Raw genomic sequence first — 10185 nt, forward strand, 5'->3', positions numbered from 1 at the left:
AACATACTTCATACCGTGTACATTATAACATACACATTTCTGTAATATACTTACATATCTATATTATTGCTAGTATATATTGTAATATATCTATATCATGGCTAAAGCACTTCTGGATGGATGCAAACTGCATTTCATTGCCCTGTACCTGTGACATGTGCAATGACAATAAAGTTGAATTCTATTCTATTCTAACTACTGTATGTCTACTCATTCTCTTTATTGCGAGAAATTGCCACTTTTCGTAATTCATAAGTAAACTCAAAGCAAGTGTTTTGACATTAGCATCGTCTCGTCTCATTGGAAGATTATCCACTTGTTTCAGAAGTATAATTCAAGGACTGCAAAGAAGCTAAAACTGTGTTAATCTGGATGCTTTTTGGACTATGCACAAACACAAACCGCTTGCACTAATATCTCAAGCAGCTGATTCAAGGGTGTTTCAGTTCTTGACTCAATCAAAAAAAAAAAAGCACAGCAATTTTCTTTAACGATTACCCAAAGCCAATCACAGAGGCACTGATTAGTGCTTCAGTGTCTGCTTTGGCTTGATAGCGCTCATTTCAGGAAATGAAGCCATCTCTGGGAAAATAACATAGGAAAAACACACATGTGCACTCAGTCCAATAACTCGCTCAATCACTCAAACGCGACTGAAATCATGTCGAGAGAGTTGAGGAGAATTTTAATACAAACTTTATTTGGTGCCATTAGTCAGACCACTTGTGACAGTGACAGTGTAGCATGTCTAACAACCGCTTTGCCAATTGGGAACCATTCCTTCTGTTATTTGTGTGCCATTGAGCAAATGTTTCAACCAGTAAAACTGACTTAACTGACTGGTGAAGAGTATAGTGGTGAAGACAGAGTAAATGTGAAAGACTGGTACAAAGTTTGTGAAAAAGAGACGAAGAAAGAGAAAGTCAATGTGAGGGCGTGTGCGTGAGAGAGACGGGGCGAATGTGAGCGACAGGGTGTTTGCAAGGAGGATTTGCACAGTATTGATCTGTTGACCCTATGATCACTTTGATTAAATGTCACTCTATTCAGCCAGATTCCCTGATTTAATACGGAGCATTGAAGTGATGGTGATGCTGCGTATCAGATTTTCCCTCTCCTTTAAGAGTCTTCCTTTTTCTGCAGAGCAGTCAGCCGGACCCACCATGCTCCATTCAATTTAGTTCAACAGCTCTTTTCAAAACAACCAGGCCATCATTAAATGTGTGAAGCGCATCCAAGGCAAACTCAGAGTATTTCTGATTTAGATGCTTGGTGGATTGACTCTTTTGATCTTGTGAAATGAAAGCAAATCTGAAAGTTTGATACTTTTTGTCAGAAGCAAACGTTCATACGATGCATTTTGGAACTTTTTCACTAATTTTGCTTGTTCTTCTTCACTTTCTTCCCCTCCTCCACAGCAGAAAGTTTTAATATGGTTAGAATAGAATTCTGGCACCTTTTAACAACTTCCACAATTTGCAAGAGCTATTTCTAGGTCTGTTATTGTCACTCAAATGTCCTAATCCTCCAAGGATGCAATGACCTGTGGAGGAAATCTGCTGCTCTGGGACTCAGAAGTGGATGGACAGATGGATAGATGTGCACAGGGATGCGTGAAAGAAGGTGCCCTGAAAATTGGATTTCTCTCGCCTCGGCCTCTTAGACAAGGGAAGCTAAAAACAACAGGAAAAAAACATGAGAGTGTGAGAATGGAGAAGTAAGGGAGATGGAGGGGCATCGCCAGGGGCCCTGTCAGAGAATGCACTGAAACGTGGAGTGGCTCTTTTTTCTCTTGCCCAAATTCCACACCCCATTAGCCCACCAAACCCGCAACTGGCCTTGGCCTCAAAGGTGGAAGGGGTGGCTGTGAGTGGTGCAGGCAGAAAAGGGTGACACATACCCACAAGCCATCCTCGAGAGGCGAGTGAGGCAGGAGCGTCGAGATGAGGCCCCAGCCTGCCAGATGTAGGACGCGGAGGTACTCAAGTGAGCCAGGGAAGGAAAGAAGGATGGAGGAAGATCGGGAGGAAAGAATTGGAATAGGATACACAACTCATGATAAACACATCCATCCTCATTATTGTAATAACCCGCCTGCCACGCACCAGTGCAGCCTCGCTCGTCCCCTATCTATGTCTCTCACCATCGGTTCACTTTTTCTCCTCTTTCTTGCAAACGCACACACAAACGCATACACACACTCACACACTGCTGGCAATACATTTCAAATAGATGTATCAGTGCTCAGAAATCCTGAATTCAAGTTTTATAAACGGCCCTTCTTCTGCTATCCGTGCAGACAAACTGTCTAATCTCAGAACTGCAGAACAAAATCACTTTTCGATGCAATATTGTCAGCCAGGAGAGGTTCCACACCAATACTTCTGTTAGATTATGAGTGAGTGTTTCCTGTGGCTCCCGCATTGTAAGCTCATCCTGCTCTTTCCGTGGTCCATGAGAAAAGCTGAGGGAAGCACTGGTAGGATTAGTGCACTAGCCATGGGGCTTAAGGCACTAAAACACACGCTCAAACGCACACAAACGCATCTTTTTGTTAATTCATCATCCTTGGCTCCCCACTCACACTAATTTATAAGGTCCATATAGTCAGCCCAGATTCTCTGTATTTGCCTCACTCACTGTTTAGCTAATGGCTGACATTAGCAGCACGGCACACAGCAACAACAATGTGTCTTAGGCCACAGTCACATAGGCCTAGAGACCAGTTGGCAACCCATTAAACAACCTGTGTATGAATGGTTGCTGGCAGTTACAAGATGAAATTGGTTGCACAGAGGTATACAATGCTGCACTGAAAATCTTGATGCAATTGCTTTGCTTAGTTTAGCTGCTACTGTCAAGGTCTTCCATGCAAACTACAGGCAATATATGCTTGCTATATATGTGCTAGCAAGCATAACTCCACCATATACCTTATCTTGCAACTGCCAGTCCAGCAACCTCTATGTGCCAAGGGCTCACTAACTGGTCTTCAGGCCTGATTGGGGCTTTAGCAATCAATTTTACAATGATTGTCATCAACATCCAGCAACGAGTCACCAACTGATAAGAGAATGACCATTTTATACCTAGCAGTCACTTGTTGCCAGATGGTCGATGACCTTACATTTGTGTTGGGTCAACACTTATAGCTAAAACACCAGTGGTGCTCTTGACATTGATTGTTTAAATCAGTAAAACTCTACTGAAGGGATGGCTGACCTTCTCCCCAAAGATGGTTTGGTGCTCCATTCATTCAACTCATGAGTAAGAGGGCTGTGTAACACACTGGTCCAAAATCTCCCATAAAGGATTGCTTAGCTGGGTTGAGATTTGATGATTCAGAAGGCCATCATTTTCATAGTCATCAGACTGTTCAGTCACACCTCATGCCCTTTGAATGGGAGTTTTGTCATTGTGGAAGACACTTTTACCATCAGAATGTTTCATCAATGGGACAAAAATGATCAATCAGAACAACTTTGTATTGATTTACAGTGACCTTTCTTCTAAGGGACAAATTGAGGTAAATCATACCAACAAAATGCCTTCCTGCACTGCAGGTACACAGTGACTATCTAATAAGTAGTGAGACTAGAATCACAAACAACTTAAAATACACTTGTCACCTTTTGAAAAAAATGAACATATAAATATATATATATAAATGTTCACTAACTAATCATTCAACTGATGTCATTCTTAATAATAAAGGCAAGACTATAATATTAATTTTAATGCCAGGCGCTGAGTGTGACAACTGCTCTCTTGATGGATACAATTGTAACAAAATATATACAACTATCTATACAACTACAATCTAGTTGTATCCAATAACGTTAACAGTGGTTAGCCTACATTTTTTTGAGATGTCAGATATTGTAGGCTGTGAATTTAAGAGAAAAATATATTTTTATTTTTCATAAAAATTGGCCACTATTCTAGTGGTGACTAGATTTTAATTGAGCGATTTGAGTTACCCAAATCCTTCACTTATCAAATGAAACAAGAACCTAACTATATATGGACAACAGGTATTAAGACATGTTAAGATATGACTACCTCACGTGACAAACATATATATGTTTTTATTTTGGTTGCACATACAGGGTGGGCCATTTATATGGATACACCGTAATAAAATGGGAATGGTTGGTGATATTAAAGTCCTGTTTGTGGCACATTAGTATATGTGAGGGGGCAAACTCCTCAAGATGGGTGGTGACCATGGTGGCCATTTAGAAGTCGGCCATCTTGGATACAACTTTTGTTTTTTCAATAGGAAGAGGGTCATGTGACACATCAAACTTATTGGTAATGTCACAAGAAAAACAATGGTGTGCTTGGTTTCAATGTAACTTTATTCTTTCATGAGTTATTTACAAGTTTCTGACCACTTATAAAATGTGTCCAATGTGCTGCCCATTGTGTTGGATTGTCAATGCAACCCTCTTCTCCCACTCTTCACACACTGATAGCAACACCGCAGGAGAAATGCCAGCACAGGCATCCAGTATCCGTAGTTTCAGGTGCTGCACATCTCGTATCTTCACACCATAGACAATTGCCTTCAGATGACCCCAAAGATAAAAGTCTAAGGGGGTCAGATCGGGAGACCTTGGGGGCCATTCAACTGGCCCACGATGACCAATCCACTTTCCAGGAAACTGTTCATCTAGGAATGCTCGGACCTGGCACCCATAATGTGGTGGTGCACCATCTTGCTGGAAAAACTCAGGGAACATGCCAGCTTCAGTGCATAAAGAGGGAAACACATCATCATGTAGCAATTTCAAATATCCAGTGGCCTTGAGGTTTCCATTGATGAAGAATGGACCCACTATCGTTGTACCCCATATACCACACCAAACCATCACTTTTGTTGTTCCAACAGTCTTGGAGGGATCCATCCAATGTGGGTTAGTGTCAGACCAATAGCGGTGGTTTTGTTTGTTAACGTCACCATTCACATAAAAGTTTGCCTCATCACTGAACAAAATCTTCTGCGTGAACTGAGGGTCCTGTTCCAATTTTTGTTTTGCCCATTCTGCAAATTCTGTGCGCCTATCTGGGTCATCCTCGTTGAGATGCTGCAGTAACTGCAGTTTGCAAGAGTGCCATTTGTGAGTAGCTAATATCAGCCGAAGGGATGTTCGACTAATGCCACTCTCCAGTGACATGCGGCGAGTGCTACGCTGTGAGCTCTTGCTGAATGAAGCTAGGACAGCCACTGATGTTTCTTCATTAGTGACAGTTTTCTTGCGTCCACATTTTAGCAAATCCAACACTGAACCAGTTTCACGAAACTTAGCAAGCAGTTTGCTAACTGTAGCATGGGAGATGGGTGGTCTCGTAGGGTGTCTTGCATTGAAATCTGCTGCAATGACCCAGTTACTGCGTTCACCAGCTATCAACACAATTTCCATCCGCTCCTCACGTGTTAACCTCTTCGACATGTCAATGGCTGTGAACAAAGAGAAACTTGTAAATAACTCATGAAAGAATAAAGTTACGTTGAAACCAAGCACGCCATTGTTTTTCTTGTGACATTACCAATAAGTTTGATGTGTCACATGGCCCTCTTCCTATTGAAAAAACAAAAGTTGTATCCAAGATGGCCGACTTCTAAATGGCCACCATGGTCACCACCCATCTTGAGGAGTTTGCCCCCTCACATATACTAATGTGCCACAAACAGGACTTTAATATCACCAACCATTCCCATTATATTACGGTGTATCCATATAAATGGCCCAACCTGTATATATGTACATCATACAACCGTTCTAGATAGCAAGACCTGCATTAGCTTGGGTTGTTGTTTTTTATCAGATTACAGAAGGATAGAACTGTGATGTAAGTTTAAACTGAGTCATCTACCCTGCAAGTAAGAGAAGAAAAATACTGCATATTGAAAGTCACACCTTTGAGAATTTCTAAGTCTGCACTTGTTACCTACACATAGAGAGAACCATAATGAGCATATGCAGAGTCAATGCAATTACTCTAGCTTGTTTTTGCTTTGAGGAACTGAGTGTGTTACAATTGCCACCGTCACTATTGTCCCAGGTCTATCCTAAATTTATCCCAAGAAGATCAGATGGAAAAAAGATACAATCTGCTGATAAATGTATTCTTTTGTGTCTCAGTGAAACTCTGCACTCCTACACTATTTTGGTTCTTGTTATGCTTCTGTTGGTTCATCAGAGACCGAGAGTGAGGTAAGAGGGGGGAGAATAATCAATATCTCCTCCTAGCAGATCTCCATCATCTGTGTTATTATTGATATGAGTTTGTTGGGGCCTCAGGGAAGACCTGGCCTGTTGATCACAGCAACTGACACAGAGAGAGAGGAACAAAAATATGGGTATGAATAAAAAGAAGTATGACAGAGGGACCAAAGAATTTCATAAAAATGTGGGAAATGACAAATCATAGGAAACTAAGAAAAAAAAGACTTGCTCAGAAAATGCAATATATTAGTCAAAATTATAAGAAATAAAATAGGGTTATAATTAAGTGATCCAGAAGGAGAGTGTACAATAATCAGCACCTTTGGGCAAATCATTACATCCCCCATGAGACAAAGTGGTCCTCATCAGCCGCCTTTCACCATTCATAATGTCAGGATAATGGTAGGATACTTTGTTGCTTTTCTTCCCTTTATTTTTTAAATTAAAGCTATATATATATGCTATAGGAAAAGTTGTCAAACAGTGGCTACAGTCTTGGAGGTGTGGTCAAGAGCAAAAAAAAAAAAAAAATCAATGTGAGATTACAATGTGGTAAATGGACTGGTTTTCTTTGCAAGTGCTTTCTATCACTCAAACACGTCTTGCTCAAGGATATTTGGTATGAAGACTGGAGCAGACAGGGATCGAACCACCAAACCTTCTGATTAGAAGGTGACCTGCTCAGCCTCCTGAGCCACAGCCACCTCTTGTGGTGGAGGTTTTTTTCGTGCTAGTCTTTGCCCAGTGTAACAGTTCTCATAGTGGAAAAAGAAAAAGAACGGCACTAAAGAGAGAAAGTAAGAAAAGTTTTGTGCAGCTTGTGATTGAGAAAGGGCTAGAGAGTTCAGACTGCAACAGCACTCCCTCATGCTTTAGTCCAGAGTGTTGGTGAGCTCTCTGCTGGGGGTAACTGTCAGGCTGACAGCTGGTATAGATCCAATCTAACCCCACTCCGTCTGGCAGCTTTAGTAATTGTTCAAAAACAAGTGGCCCCGCCCAAGTAGAACAAGGTGTATGTATGTGTGTGTGGTGGTGGTCAGGGCCTTTGGATGCTTGCACAGAGCACATGGACGAGCAACGGGGCGCCTGGCCTCTGGCTTCAACTGGTGCCAGGTGTTGGAAATTACCTGCTGATTTGTGCATAGGCTGCAAAAAATGTTGCTACACAAATACACAATCACACGGCTCAAAAGCCAACATAACTGCCAAAAGGACTAGAAGAGTGTTACACAGCAGAAAGTTATATAATATTTTTATACAAAGTTCAACATATGTTTTTTTTAACTTTTTTTTTTTTTTTGCTTATTATAATACGCCTCCTTTTTGTGAATGATACTAATGCATGAAGAAAAATATATCTTATAATACATTCAAGATTTTGTGCATCAATGCAATGTTTGCACATATTCTGTTCATAAAAAAGTATAATCATTTAATACCATGAGTAAAAAATGGAGAGATGCACAAATCCAAGAAGCCCAGAGGGGCGCATGAAGTAGACCTTGAAGGGAAAATGTTTTAGTTTACTCTGTAGTTTACTCTGTACTCCTCTACTTGAAATAAGTCACATAGACATTTTTTTTCTTTAATGTTCTTAAAAGAAAGAAAAGCAAATCCAAAATACAATTAGCAGTTTTCCTCAAATATCAACTCAGTCTTTTCATCAAGGTAATTGTTCTTAACAGGCTTGCTACAAAAGGCTGGTAGGATTATCAGTGACGTTTGGCTTACTATTAAATTCAGAAGAAAGTTATTGAGGGTGGGGGTTTTTTTGTTTTTTTTATACAAAGGATATCAAAAGAAATGATATGCATTAATTGATATTTTTTTTAAACAACAAGATCTTAGAGCTTTTTTTCTGTTTGCAGTACACTAGTATAATTTTTCATGAAATTCAGGACACCCACCAGCATGCAAGTGTTTTTGGACACTGCAAATCTGCAAATGTATTCAGTTTGATTTCAGATAACATTTTCAAGAGGCTTTTCAAATTCCAAACATTATAAAAATGGGTAGTCAGATGATTGTTTAGCATAATCAAATGTGCTTTATTACAACAGAGTATACAAACCATCATAGCAGGGTGCACAAAATCCCCTCATGTCTTTTTAAATGGCACTAGAAATAATCAATAGGGCATCAAATTGATAATGTGGATAAAATCGGTAAGAGAACTTGCATACTTGGGCAGTATGACTTGTATCTATTATGAATCCAGGGCTTACTGAAAAAAAATGTAACCATTTGATTACTCTGTTCTTGGAATAGGGGATAGAGGAGTACTGCAGAACAATAAAAACAGAGGGGGCTCAAGGTATGCAGCAAACTGGGGTCAGAAAAATAAGAAAATAGGCAGTAGGCAGAAAGAGCAGGATGTTTCAGGCAAAGTACTGTTAGTTTATGAGCTGAGATAATGTGGTAATTAAGAAACATTAAGAAACATCCTCCACTTTAAAAGAAGGCAGTAATGTACATTAGGGCAAAGGATACAGAACACAGAACGAGTCCTTATTACAAAATCTGGTGAGTGTCGTGCTGCCATCAGCTGAGATATGCAACACTCAGATACTTTTCCAGATGGAGGAACCAACTTAACACCTAGTTCTAACACTTTTCACCAGCAATGCATTCAAAGAGCAGATGTCCAAGAGCTGACCATTGCAAAAATGCCTTTTGTGTCAAGTTGCTTTTGTGATACAGAATATAGACGTGTAAGCTGCGGTCACTGACAGTCATTTCCACACACCACAAAGCCAACACATTGCTGGGCATTTCAAACACTTTATGTAGGTCATCGGAGCCTGTGTGATCAGTCGTCTTATATGGGCTCTCTTTCACAAATCCAACAATAATCAAAATGAGTTGTCCTGCTTTCATTCCCCTTCTGTAACGTGTCTTCATTGTCCCAGGTTTCAGCACACTACTACAGATAAAGAAGACACATGCTGTAAAACACCTGTATCAGTCAGACTTTCTCTCACTGGCCCTGTTTCCTTCAGTCACTCTTATCTCTTCCTCCAGGAGCTGAACAGAACTGGGTCCCTCCACCACAGTCACTTTTCTCCAAGTTAAATTAGACAGAAAATTCATATTTATACTTTAGCTATTGTGAAAGTCCCCAAACATTTCCCGTAAATTATAGTTTTTTTACAATTGCTAAGCCACATTTACTGAAACCTTCCACTTGTTTTCTCAAAATTATAAACATAAAAAACTATTTTCAAACATTATTCACAAAATGACTGATCCCCAAAGCACTTTTATCTGTGCTCAAAACCAGTGTTTTCAAATCACACAAACACACACAGCCACTCAAAATGAAAACAAAAACAAACGCAACATCAAAAACTTAAAAACCGTCTTCACAGTATGTAGCTTCAGAAAAGAGAACTTACACATTTTCATTGGAAGTTTAGCTAGAAAACAAATCCCTGAAACTCATGTACCTTATTGTACACTGATTCTGAATAAATCCCAACATATTTCCTGCTCTCCTGTCATTTAGAAGTTCTAAACAATCACCTAAATCTTATATTTATCTTGTTTTCACACAATAACAGAACAGTAAACTCGATTGTCAAGTGCTACTAAGGAAACAAGGTAAGGAAGGAAAACACAGAGCAACCCAACCCAACCTCCTTGCAACTAAGAAAAACCTGTTGCATTGAATTTTTCACATCTGTTGACTGACTGCAAGTAGTTGCAGCAGCCAAGTAGTTGGCCAAGAGGATGATCATGCAATTGCCTCTGGGCAACCACTTTCATTTGCAAGCTGACTGAAACTTGCAATAGGACATCAGGTTGCCTCATGTGGGCAACTTGTCTCCAAACAATTGCAGTCCAACTTAGACTGAATGCAATAATACTCTGGTTATATTCCCATATAAAAAGATGTCCCTCAAGAACCCATGCTATTAAGTAATTAAGTTGCCATCCTGCAGCAAATACCTCA

This window comes from Oreochromis niloticus, linkage group LG15, assembly GCF_001858045.2.
Source record: "Oreochromis niloticus isolate F11D_XX linkage group LG15, O_niloticus_UMD_NMBU, whole genome shotgun sequence".
NCBI classification, from domain to species: domain Eukaryota; kingdom Metazoa; phylum Chordata; class Actinopteri; order Cichliformes; family Cichlidae; genus Oreochromis; species Oreochromis niloticus.